This window comes from Talpa europaea (genome assembly GCF_964194135.1).
Source record: "Talpa europaea genome assembly, chromosome: 12".
Lineage (NCBI taxonomy): Eukaryota > Metazoa > Chordata > Mammalia > Eulipotyphla > Talpidae > Talpa > Talpa europaea.
The window spans coordinates 83,797,203-83,810,212 of NC_140079.1; positions in this window are offsets into that span (position 1 = coordinate 83,797,203).

Below are 13,010 nucleotides of genomic sequence, written 5' to 3' on the forward strand. Positions count from 1 at the left end.
TCTCGGAGCACAGACCTTGTGGACCCAGGACCCGAGGGAGGAGACACGCCCTTGAGCACACCACATCCAAGGGCATGATAAGGCCTGCAGGTCCTGCCTAGGCTTGGGAGCATGCCCTCCTGGCCTGAGCCTGGGAGCTGGAAGTTACCTGCAGCCCAGAATGTAGGGAAGGGATATTGGGAAGGTTTGGTTTAGGAAGAGCCTCTATGCCAGACTGCAGAATCGAGGTATTTATCCACCTGATTAACTTATTCCAGGCTAGACATGCTCATTTTGAAGTGGGGAAGCAGAATGGGGTGGGAGTCCTCAAAGTAGAGGCAGAGATGTTTAGGTGGTGGCTGAGCAGGATGTGATGACTGATTACCTACCTGGGGTAGGTAACGTGCCCTGGGATCAGTCACGTGAGCAGAGCAGGCCTAGGGGCAGATGACACAATTTAGGACATCCCAGCGGTCATTTTATGTGTGTCTCTGGAGCCCTTGGCACTGAGGAGGGAGTCCTTGATACCAGCAGCAGGGGGGCTGTGGCAGGGAGGGTGCATTAGCTGGTTTCATCCTTTCCGTACTACAAATGGCAAATCCTGCTTCAAGCAACTTTCTGTTACCTCTTCCCTTAATTTTTTTCCAGAGAAGACAGGCAATAAACCCACCTCTGAGATTCTTTTTCTCCAACTATGATCTCATGGCTAATGTAGGTCCTGGGTAGGATTTGGGGCCCAGTCAGTTCTCAGTCTCCCACAGGCCCCGCTTTGAGGCCTTGTATGTCCTTTGTTTGTCCCCCACTTGCCACTATCTCACAAATGACTGAACCAAAATGTGTAATTTCGGGGGCCGGGGGCCATCTAGATGTGGCTAGTGACGTCCTTTCTCCTAGCAACTCAAGCTGGCTAATTTCCATAAGTTCCCAAAGCCTGTGTCTTTGAAAAATATGTCAGAAGTTCTGCTAAAATCCCCATGTGAGCTGCATAAAGGTTATAGACTCCACCAGGCTATGAGTAGGAGTGACTGCTCAGCCCCAGGGAGCCAACATGGTATTTTCCAACAAGTTAGAAGCACATGCTCTGTCCAGCCCCATGCCAGTAGGTGCAGGTTGGCAAGTCAAGCACTAGCTAGGTTTTCTCCCTAATATGTCTTGTGTTGGTTTTCTATTCGCCACACTATGCTGTGTCACAAACTGTCCCAAAACTCAGTGGCTTAAAATGGCAGCCACTTAATGCTCTTGAGTCGTTGGGTCCCCTGGGCCATACTGACCTGAGCTGGACTCAGTGGACTCACCTGTGTATCCCAGTCATCTGTGAGTCTCCAGGCAGCTTTGCTAATCACACAGAGCTCTCTCCCATGACTGGGACCATGACTGGGACAATTGGGGCTTCCTGTGGTCCCTCATCCTCCAGCCTCATGGGCCGGATGGTTCACATGGAGTGGGGGGCAGAGTGGAAACAGGAGTTCCAGAGGACAAGCAGAGGCACAGAAGGCATCTGGGAGCCTGAGCTCAGAACTGGCATACCGTCTCGCCTGCCACATTCTATTGTTAAAGCAAGTGACCAGGCAGGCCAGCCCAGATTCTGAGGGTGGGGAAACAGGCTCCATCTTGATGAGAGATGTGGTATAATATATTGCAGAGGGTGTGGATTCAGGGGAGGGTGGAGAATCAGGGCTGTTTTTGCAGCCAGTCTACCATATGCTCCCTTGGCCAGCTCCCTTTGTCCCTGGATCCTTTGGGATCCCTGGTACAGATCCCAGTCTCTAAGATCCTCAGTGGCCCTGCTCCTGCCTGCACCTCCCACAACTCTGACTTCCCAGCTCCATGTGTCCTCCAGGTGGCAGGCTCCTCACTCTCTTACTCAGTCACTCAGGAGACACCTGACCTCCAGGCACACTCCCTCCAGTGGGCAGCGGGGAAAGCTCTGTTTTTCCTTTGGGAAATTTTCCCTCCCCTACTTCCAGACTCTGGAGTGTTGCTGAATAAGGATGGTCTCATAGCTCTGGCTGGGTGGCACAGAATAAATTCAAGACTCAGAGCTGTTTGGAAAGGAAGGCTCCTTGTCTTCTGGGTGAATTTCTGAGTATCTCGAGGGTAGATGCCTGAAGGGAGCTTCCGGAACAACTGTTTGGAAAGTATTGCCTGGGTGAAAAGTCAATACAGGTGAGAAGAAGAGGGATCACTCCACATATCTCTTTGTCCCTGGATCCAGCAATGCCTGAAGCAGATACCTGGACTTGTCAGTGTCTGAGCCAACAAATTCACCCTCCATTTGTAATATTTTAAAATTTTAATTTTTTGGGCTAGGCGGGGTTGAATGAGTTTCTGTCACTTGCAATGCTAAGAGGGTTGACTAGTATACCCATCAACATATAGTTATTAATGTTCAGTCTTAACATTCTCAGTGAGCTCTCTTCCTTCATAAATGGATTTACCAATACTTTTCATCTGTCTACTATGTGCCATGCATGATGTTGGGTGCCAACATCACATGGGTCATCCTCGCTTAGTTTGGTTTCCTAGAGTTGCATTTCATTGTAATCCTACACCTGAGTCAGTACAGAGCCCTATATATGAGCCTGTATCCACCCTATTCCTCCATGCACACTCCATTCCTCACCAAATTACAAGGTGTGAATGCAGACACTTAAGCCCCAGAAACTTACTTATCTCTCAATAATAATAACAAAATAACAGACTATTTACACAGGACTTTTCCTAGTAACAATCATTAATGTTTACTAGGTCCCAATGTCCCAATGTTTTTACAAATTCCGTTTCATGTGACTTTCACATCAACCCTCAGAGTTGGGTTTTGTTATCTCCTTTTTACAAATAAAAGTCTGGAACTCAGGAAGGTTATATGACTGGATCAAGAACTTGGGTCTCTTTAAATCCAAAGCCCATCCTCTGAGTGGACATATCTTCTTGGTCTTGCTTAATATGTTTTTCTTTTTTTCTGTATCAGCATTCCAAGGCTGGTGATTTCAGCATAAAACCCTTGCTTCTTTTCTCACCTCCTCCTGTCTCTCCCTATATTAGTCTGCTCAGATCACTAGAGCAGAAAACTACAGGCTGAGTGACTTAGACGACAGGAATGGATTCTCACTGTTCGAGGGCAGGAAATCCAAGCTCAGGGTGTTGGCAGTCCTCATTTCCACTGAGGCTGTCTTGCAGAAAGTATCTTCTTGTGTGTTCTCACACGTCTTTTCTCTGTGTGTGCATTCCTGGTGTCTTAATAAGGACCATAACACTCCCCTATCAGGTGCCCAGGACATCATAGTCTAGTTTCCAGAAGGCCTCAAAGATCTCTACAGAGAGCTGATGCTTCAAGGAGAACGACTCAGGCATGTCCATGCATCAGTGACAAGTCCCCCTCCTGGCCCTACAAACTTACCCCTCTGTAGCCCTCCAGAAACAGTCTAGACACCAGGACCAGTGCCCACACTCCTCCCTCTGAACCCAACTCTTTCAGAGCTGTTGTCTACACTTGCTACTTGCCTGTCCACCCTCACCATCCACTCCGCTACAGCACACTGTGGTCTGCCCTCCTGCCATCACCCCTCTGAACATGCTGTCGCTCCTGACAGGAAGCCTGTCAAATTTTATCTGACTTGACCTTTAAGCAGCACAATGCTCTGTTTACCCTCCTTTGGCAAATTCTCGCACACCCTGGCTTCAGCTACCAGGTATCTGCTTGCTGATAACCCAGTGATTTCCCATTGACCCAGCTTCTTGCCTTTGCACACAGCAAGTGCTCAATAATTGCTCATTAAGTCAGACCAAAATAACATCAAAGTCGAGGGCTACCAAGGTTGAGTACCAAGGTCCCCAAGAAAATGACTGCTTCCTCTCTCAAACATTTTGGTGATTGTCTCTGAAGTCCTAAAATAGGGTCACAAATGAAAAGCCAGAGGCCAGACAAGCGATGCAAATCTATGAAATGTAAGCAGGGGTTAAATAAAACAAGGACAAGTCCAAGGATGAAGGTTAACCAGGGTAGAGGCAATAGGGAGGGCTAGGGAGTTGGGAGCCCTGTCTTCAGGGGGATCCTTCACTCTCCTCCAGGCAGTAGCTTCCATGGGGAAAGCAAGTTTTGTGTTGCCTTTTCTTTAGGCTTTCTCAAGGCAGAAGGTAGAAATGCAAATTTTTATTTAAAATGTCCTGATGAAATACTGGCAACCAGTTCAAAACTAAGATTCTGAATTATGAGCCAAAGAGAGCATTTCTGTGAGCAGGCTAGAGCCCAGCAGTGAGTTTGCAATCCCTGAAATAAAACACATGCCAGAAGTTGCACTCATGCTCCCCTGGGGTGAAGTGGGGTACCCCACAACAAGAAATATGATTCACTATTAATTTTAGCAAGTGAGCTATGTTTGGGACTAGTTGGCAGTTCTGATTTCAGGATGAAAAGACACTGCTGACATTATTTTTTTTTTTAAGATTTATTTTTTTATTTATACAAGCACTGGGTACAGTCAGAAGCGTGGGAGGGTGAGAGAATTCACCAAAGCCAGAGCAGGGGGGATGGGCAGAGCAGGCAGAAGGACCGAAGTACACTGCTGAGGGGAGCAGCGGGCGGCAGGAGAGGTCTGCACGCCATGTGGGACCCTCCTCTGGTGGCCGGGGAGCAGCCGGGAACTGAACCAGCTGCGGGCAGCTTCACAACCCAGCGCTCAACCTCTGCGCCACCAGGGAGGCCCCTGACATTATTTTTTTTTAAGATTTATTTATTCATACAAGAACTGGAGTACAGGCCAGAGGTGTGGGGGGGGGGGGTGAAAGGATTCACCAGAGACAGAGCGGGGAGCAGAACAGGCAGATTGACTGAAATACACTGCTGAGGGGAGCAGCGGGCGAGTCAGGAGAGGTCTGCTGCGCCGTGTGGGTTGCTCCCTGGTCGGAGATCGAACTCATGCTGCAGTGGCTGTGGAAAGCTTCATAGGCTGCATCTTAACCCCTTGCGCTACCAGGGAGGCCCACTGCTGGCATTATTTTGAAGATGCCCTTTGCATTAGGAAATTCGCCCAGACAGGACATTTAGTCCCAGGAAGGTCAGACTGGCTCAGTGTTCTGGGGGAAAGGTGTGAGTTCACCATGGAGCCAAATGCTATTTCACAGGCCAAGGGGCTGAGGGTCTGTTTAGTTGTGCAAATTAGCTAATTTAGATAGTGTCATGAAAGGCAGTGTTTTCTTTGAAGAGATCTTGACTGAATTCTTGATGTCCCCATCATTGAAGATGTAGCAATTGTGTATTCTTGGACCATGTGTGAACTTAGTGTAGGAGTTTCCATAGAAAACTCCCCATTGTCCAACCTCCAGGGGTAGGAAGGACTGGAGGGTGCATAAGAGGAAAGCCCTCCAGGGGGAACTCCCTCCAGTAATGGGAGATGAGCTGGGTCAAAAGCTCTAGGGAGAGAAGTGGAGACCCTAAAGAGGAAGGAATATACTGGAAACATCCACCAGTGGGCAGATGCCCTAATGGGATGGTGGTATGTTGGTAGGACTTGTATGTGTTAGGAGCAAATTTGTTCAGGGAATGCAAACAACTTAGGCAGAGGTGGTGGCTTGGGGCAGAGAAGCTGGGCTGAGGTGTCAGGATACCAGAAACAGAGTTACAGCACATGGCCACATCCCTCAGGGACCCCCTCCCCACCCCCGAGTCTCCTTGAGGAGGGAAACCCCCGAAGAAAGACTATGCTCCCTGCCAGTCTGAACCAGAACAGCCTTAGAATCATTGTGACTAGAACATTAGATAAAATGATTGTGTCCTTCATTTCAATTTGGTGAAATAGATCCTCCAGTTACTAGGAAATCCACACCACAGACATAATAAAAAATGCATAGATATTGAGGCACACAGTTGTTTGTTATGGAGTTAACCAGAAGCAACCAGAATATACTGGAATATAATGTCCAACAGAAGGAGATGGGTGAAGTAGATTATGCAACAGTCATATGCTGGAATATTAAAATATTGAGGCATTCTTAAGGTATGGGAGAATGCATATGCTACAACAGGTGAAAATAAAAATGCAAAATTGGATGTAATAAGATGACCTTGGGTTAAATGAGACTTCTTGAATCCTTGAGGAGAGAATAAGAAGAATCATGTCCAACTGGTCTGTACTCTTGATGTCTGTGTGTGACATCACTCAGAACTGAAGAATGTGGATATTGGGGAATCACTGATGCTAAACTTCTATGTGATCATCTTTCTGGGTTTTCTCCTGATGGAAATGTAAATTAAACTTGTAGCCATCCTAGGAAAAGGTGAGTCTTGGAGTGTGAAATGGGGACTCAGCAAGTTCTGGGCTGGACTAAAGATGACCATTCTTGCCAGCCTGAATTCTGAGGGCTGAAGCTGCCTGGGGTGCTAGGGTGTTTTCGGTGGAATGAGTGAACCCTGGCCACATGGAACATGGCAACGGCACTGTTGGGCTGTGTGTGAAGGCCTGACCCATTGGCCCTCCTCCCGACAAACCCAATGGACACTTGGCAGCCATTTTCCACGATGTGTCTTCACCCACTGGCCTAGCTTATTGGACGTTGTGTGGGCCCCCATTTGAAGCCAGGCTAATCAGCTAGACTCTCCTGAGAAGATTTTAAATACATACTAGACTCTCTACAGCTGCTTTCTGGAACAGAAGAGATGTAAACTTGCTGGGTGGGCCAGAGAAGAAGAGAACATTGGTCTGCAGAGAAAGAACAAGGTACACACACTTTTAGCTGTCTTTCTAAGTGTCTGTTATCAGTCATGAACAGAAAATTATCCTCAGATTGTCAAGGGTCTTTCAGCAATTGATTCTGACCAGTATAGGAATCTATAGAAAGTTGTTCTCTTCAACTAATTCCATATTATCAAAAGTGTGTATGTGTGTATGTGTGTATGTGTGTATGTTGTGTATGTGTGTATGTGTGTATGTTGAGGCATATACATACATTTGTATGCATGTATATACCCACATAGTAAATGATTCATAGTTTTTCTGAAGACATCATGAATTTGAGTACATAATATACAGAGATAAATCTCAGGTAAAACCTCACACATTCAGAGATTTACATTTTCTCGGTAAACTAACATGCAGAAAGAAGCAAGAGGAAAGAAACACAATTTCATATCACCATATTACACAGCAGACAGAAATGTGTACAGAAGGTTTTGGTGATGGCTCCCTAAGAATGAAACTTGGTCTCACAAACTCTAGAAAAGAAAGAAGAATTTACAAATCTTTGGTGTGACCATGTCAATTGGAGCCAACATGGTTTTTTTTTTTAGTAAAAATAATAGCTCACAAAGCCTACTCATACCTAAAAGGAGAGATGAAAAGAGAACAGTCTTTTCCAAATATATGGATAAATTCAGTGTTTAACTTTGTATTGCCCTGTTAGGTCATTTTATGCATCTTTTTTTTTTAATTTATTTTATTTATGCATACAAGAACCCAGGCCAGAGGTGCTGGGTTGAGAGGATTCACCAGAGACAGAGTCGGGAGCAGAACAGGCAGACTGACTGAAATATACCTGAGGGGGAGCAGTGGGTGAGACAGGAGAGGTCTGCTGCATCATGTGGTTAGCAACAGTTTTAGAGACACATGGGTCAAGTTTGAACCTGGCCAGTGCCATTCAGATACAGCAGGGTTTGCCTGCCAGCTCTGGCAGGAGATGGTGCAGAGCACACTGGATGCACTATCAGCATTTTGGTTTTGAATCTCAGCTGGTTTTGAAAATGAATGGGGTCTGAGCTCCCAGTGGCACCAATTAGGTTCAAGTTTACACTAGCACCAATTAAGTCTTGGAAGCAGGTTTAGAAAATGGACCAATTGGGTTTGAAAGGCAGTTACCCTGAAGGGGGATATAAGCAGAGACTTGACTCCGCTTGAGGGTTATGGGACAGCAGCTGCTTGGGGAGGCGTGGAGGTGGCTTGAGATAAAAGGCTTGACTCAGTTTGGGAGAGCTCCGTTGGTTTGAAAGAGGCTGACTGGAAAGTCTTGAGTCAGTTGAGAGGTTTGACTCAGCTGGGAAGAAGCTCAGAAGGAGACTAGGTCTCAGTTTCAGGAGGAGACAGACCTCAGTGTAAATGGGCACCCAGGGAGCACCAACTAACCCAGAACAGCAGGTTATATGTATTTTCTCTGTGGTTAATTTCAAAGCTTCCTCTTTGCTCTTGATATTATTGAGGGTCTTGAAAGAAATTTCATTTTCTTTGCCTCTTCTGGGCGTGACTGGGAAACCTGAATGTGAAAATTGAGATATATCATCAGTTTTGGAAAATCCTCAGAAATGATCTTTTTGAATATTGCTTCTTTCCCAATGTCTCTTTTTTCCCTTCCTTCTGAAACTCCAATTAAACATTTTTGTTCCTTTCTTACTCTAGTCTCTTTCTCTTACCCTTATCTTTCTAACCCCCTCTTTCATATTTTCTATCTTTGCATGTTGCTACATTCTGTTTAATTTCTTCATAACTAATTTCTAGATCACTAACAGTCTCTTCAACCATGTTTAATCTTTTATTTATTAAGTTTCTAATATCAACTGCTATGTTTTTCATTATAAAAGTTCTATTTGGTTCTTTCTCAAACATGCCAGATCATTTTTTATAGTCTCTTGCTCATCATTTACATTTCTGTTTTAATTTTTACCTGTTAAACACACTTAATATTCTGTGTCTGCTAATTCCAATAACTGAAGTTTTTGCAGGTCTGATGTTGCAGTTTCTCATTTCTGCTGTTTCTGCTGACCAGGGCTTGTTTCCCTGTGGGGGGTGTGTGTGTGTGTAATATTTTTATTGGGAAATATTAAAATATTTAAAATATTTAAATATTTGTAATATTTTACAAATATTCGTAATATTTTATTGGGACTTCTTATCATTTTTAGCTTACCTATGGTAATTCTTTAAAGTCTAGGTTTAAAGTGCATTTCTCTCGGAGGTGGGACAGGGGTTGGGCCACACAGGTACCATGAATTCCAGCTTGAAGTGGACTCGTGTTAAGAATTCTCAGGGGAGGGCCTCCCCGGTGGCACAGCGGTTGAGCGTTGGCTTGCAAAGCTGCCCGCAGCCTCTGCGGCGCCGGTTCGATCCCCGGCTGCTCCCCGGCCACCAGAGGAGGGTCCCACATGGCGCGCAGACCTCTCCTGCCGCCCGCTGCTCCCCTCAGCAGTGTACTTCGGTCCTTCTGCCTGCTCTGCTCCCCGCTCTGGCTCTGGTGAACTCTCTCACCCTCCCGCGCTTCTGACTGTACCCAGTGCATATATAAACAAAACAAACAGACAAATAAATAAATAAATAAAACATGCCTCTAAAAAAAAAAAGAATTCTCAGGGGAGATTTTCTCATTTTGCTCCCTTCACCCAGATTTAAGGTTAAGACAAGACCTTCTCCTTTTTGTGTGATGCCTCCTCTAGTTTGTTAATTGAGGGTTTCGCCCTCAGACACCTTCAGAGCCTATGACTCTATGTGCTGATGTCCCTCCACCTCACCTGGGGGATGTGGGACAGAAGCTTCAGAGGCCTCCAGTCACATCTCCCAGACTCATAACCACTTGTCACTCACTCTGTGATGAAGGAAAGAAGCAGAGTTCTCCCCTTCCCCAGGTTTTGCTGTGTCAGAGAAGCCTCAGTGCAAAACATCTAAAGCTCCTATTTCAGATCCCGTGGTTCAGCTGGACCAGCTCATCAATCCAGATCTTCCTGCCTGGTTGTTCTAGCACCAGTTACCCCTTTCTCACTCACCATGAACAGGGAACCCCCTTGGGCATCCTTGTCTGGAGCTGGCCTTCCATTGCTTCCCCAGAATCTTCCCAAACAAGTCTACATTTGCTGAAGCCCCAATTTAAGACACTGTTTAAATCCCTCCAACCTACTGTACAATCAGCAAGACTCTACCACTTGGATCTTCCCTGGGAACTGAGAGTTGTCTTTAAGATCCCCCCACCCCCAAACCAGGTGCCCATTTACTATGATTATCTCCATGTTTTTGAACTTATTGGTGATTCCCCCTCCCCTTTATCTTTACCTTTTGAGTAAAGATATCTTTACCTTTTGAGTAAAGATAAAGGTATCTTTGTTGAAAAAGGACACACTAAAAGTTTAAGAAGTACCCAGGAAGTACCAGGAGGAATGATGAAAAAAATGGTTATAATTTATTAAGTCATTTAAAAAGATTATGCGGGGGCCTCCCTGGAGGCACTAGGGGTTAAGACACAACCTAAGAAGCTATCCACAGCCACTGCTGCACAAGTTCGATCCCCCGGCCAGAGAGCAACACACATGGCTCAGCAGACCTCTCCTGACTAGCCCGCTGCTCCCCTCAGCAGTGTACTTCAGTCTATCTGCCTGTTCTGTTCCCAACTCTGTCTCTAGTGAATCCTCTCACCCCTCCACATCTCTGACCTGTCCCCCAGCTCTTGTATGCATAAGTAAATAAATCTTAAAAAAAATAAAAATAAAAAGGTGATGCAATTTTATAATATATATGGTACAAATTAAAAAACAACAAGACAAAATGCCTCCTAGCAGTTCATTTACCATGAAGCTCCTGGGCCCTCACTTACGCAGACCACTTCCAAGGCCCTGCGAGAGACTCTCAGGGTGCACTCACAGAGTCATGTTTTTGCAGATCATGTAAAAGTGAGACATTTTGAGCCACAGTTGGTTAAGATCACTGTCTCTATCTCTCTGTCCCTCATTAACACACTGAGTGTTTTTTTTTTTTTTTTTTTAAAGAGGCATGTATTTTTATTTATGTATTTATTTATTTGTTTGTTTGTTTGTTTGTTTATACATGCATTGGGTACAGTCAGAAGCGCGGGAGGGTGAGAGAATTCACCAGAGCCAGAGCGGGGAGCAGAGCAGGCAGAAGGACCGAAGTACACTGCTGAGGGGAGCAGCGGGCGGCAGAAGAGGTCTGCGCGCCATGTGGGACCCTCCTCTGGTGGCCGGGGAGCAGCCGGGGATCGAACCGGCGCCGCAGAGGCCGCGGGCAGCTTCGCAACCCAGCGCTCAACCGCTGCGCCACCGGGGAGGCCCAACACACTGAGTGTTAATGGAGAGGTCCCAGGCCTTTTTTGGGTCTGGCTCAGGGAAAGTTGCATTGAGTGTACATTTGGTTTAGGTTTTGTGGGACTCATTTTTGGGCCACAAAGTCCCATCCATGTGACTGCTAGCTCTCTCTGTGTATGGTTCCGAAATACCTTTGCCAACTCACCTTGTACCAGGTGTAAGGCCAGAGGCAATATCCTGATGTCCCGGAGCATTTGGCATCAGAGGTATCAAAGGTTGGGCTCTCTGGAGGCAGACATTGTGATAGAGCTTGGGGTGCAAGAGGCTTATTGGGGATCAATTCCTGGGAAGGGAAAGAAACTCAATGCAGGCCTAATGCAGGCTCAGCTCACCTGAGGAGAACTCTGGATTGTCCCCTAGCATGGCTGTGGTGGGCTGCATGGCCTGGCCTTTATGCTGGTCTCTGTGTGTGGCTGTCCCACAAGGGTGTGACCTTAGGCAAAGTAGCTCTCTGTAACTGAGACCGCCACTACCCATTTTAAGCTTTTACTGGCGAAAGGGTTATTTTGCAGATTAGCTGCTGGCCCTCTAGACTTCACAACTTACTTTTACCCCACTAGCCGCACAACTTCTGTGGCAGATAAATAGATTCACTCCCTAGATCTCCTTTCAAGAAAGGGCTTGCTGCCCGGCTGTGGGGCTCCAGGTATCAGCATTCAGGACTGGCCTCAGCTACCGAGAGCCCTATCACGCAAGGCCATTTTGCCTTGAAGAGGGACACTCTTAATGGACCACATGCAGTCTAGAACAGCCCATCATGTGGGTTTGTTGGACCTGCATGCCATTTTGACTTCTCCTGCTCCCAAATCCTGCTTCCCCCACTTCCTTCCATGAATGTAGATTTCTTTTTTTTTTTTTTTTTTTAAGATTTATTTATTTTTATACAAGAACCAGGGTACAGGTCAGAGATGCGGGAGGGTGAGAGGATTCACCAGAGACAGAGAGGGGAACAGAACAGGCAGATGGACTGAAGACACTGCTGAGGGGAGCAGCAGGCGAGACAGGAGAGGTCTGCTGCGCCATATGGGATTCTCACTGGCAGGCTGAGATCGAACCGGTGTTGCAGAGGCTGCGGCTTGCTTCACAGTGCAGTGCTCAACCTAACCTAACCGCCTGCGCCACTAGGGAGGCACAAGTGTAGATTTCTAATGAACATCTCATACCCCCTACTGTCTCAGTGGTATCTGCTTCTGGAGAACCCATTCCATGACAGTTGCACCTGGGAGGGGCCTGGGATAGCTGTTGACTAGATGGGACTTAGGAGCTGGATCCCTGGGTGCCCAGCTGGCCATCCAGCCCACATAGGTGGATGGAGCAAAGACAGTCCCTGGCAGAAGGGGATGTCATTATGAAATCTGCTACCAGTGGGAGACTATGTGGGCACTTTGTCTCCATGTCTCTGGAGGATTTTAGCCTATGTACCTCCAAGTTATACAGCTCCTACTTGAGTTGGCTCCAAGTTATTATTACTTCCTGCTTGTACTTGCTACGGTAACAGCTCCAGGCAATAATTGGTTCCAGGCAATAATTTTCTGCTTGGCAAAAAGATACAAGACATTTTCTCTTTTTTCTTTTGTGTAATGATCACTCACATGTATGAAATGGATTGTATCTGCCTGGCTATTAAAAAGAGTGAGGTTTCCTTCTTTCTGTCTTTAAAATACATATATTGCCTGTGATGCATATTAATTTGGTGCTTATTCAATAACTGTTACATTCTCTTCTACATTTTGAGCACAGGTTTTATTGGGTTCTTTTAAATTATAGATCCCCAATAGTTACTGTTAAGGGATTACCAAGTTGCATTCATCTGAAGACTTGACTGGGGCTCACTCATGTGACTGTTAGCAGGAGACCCCAGCTCCTAGATGGCTGTGCACAAGATTACTCATTTCTGTATGTGAACCTATCTACTCATATGACTACCTGAGTATGTTCAAGGCCTGACAGCTGGCTTCCT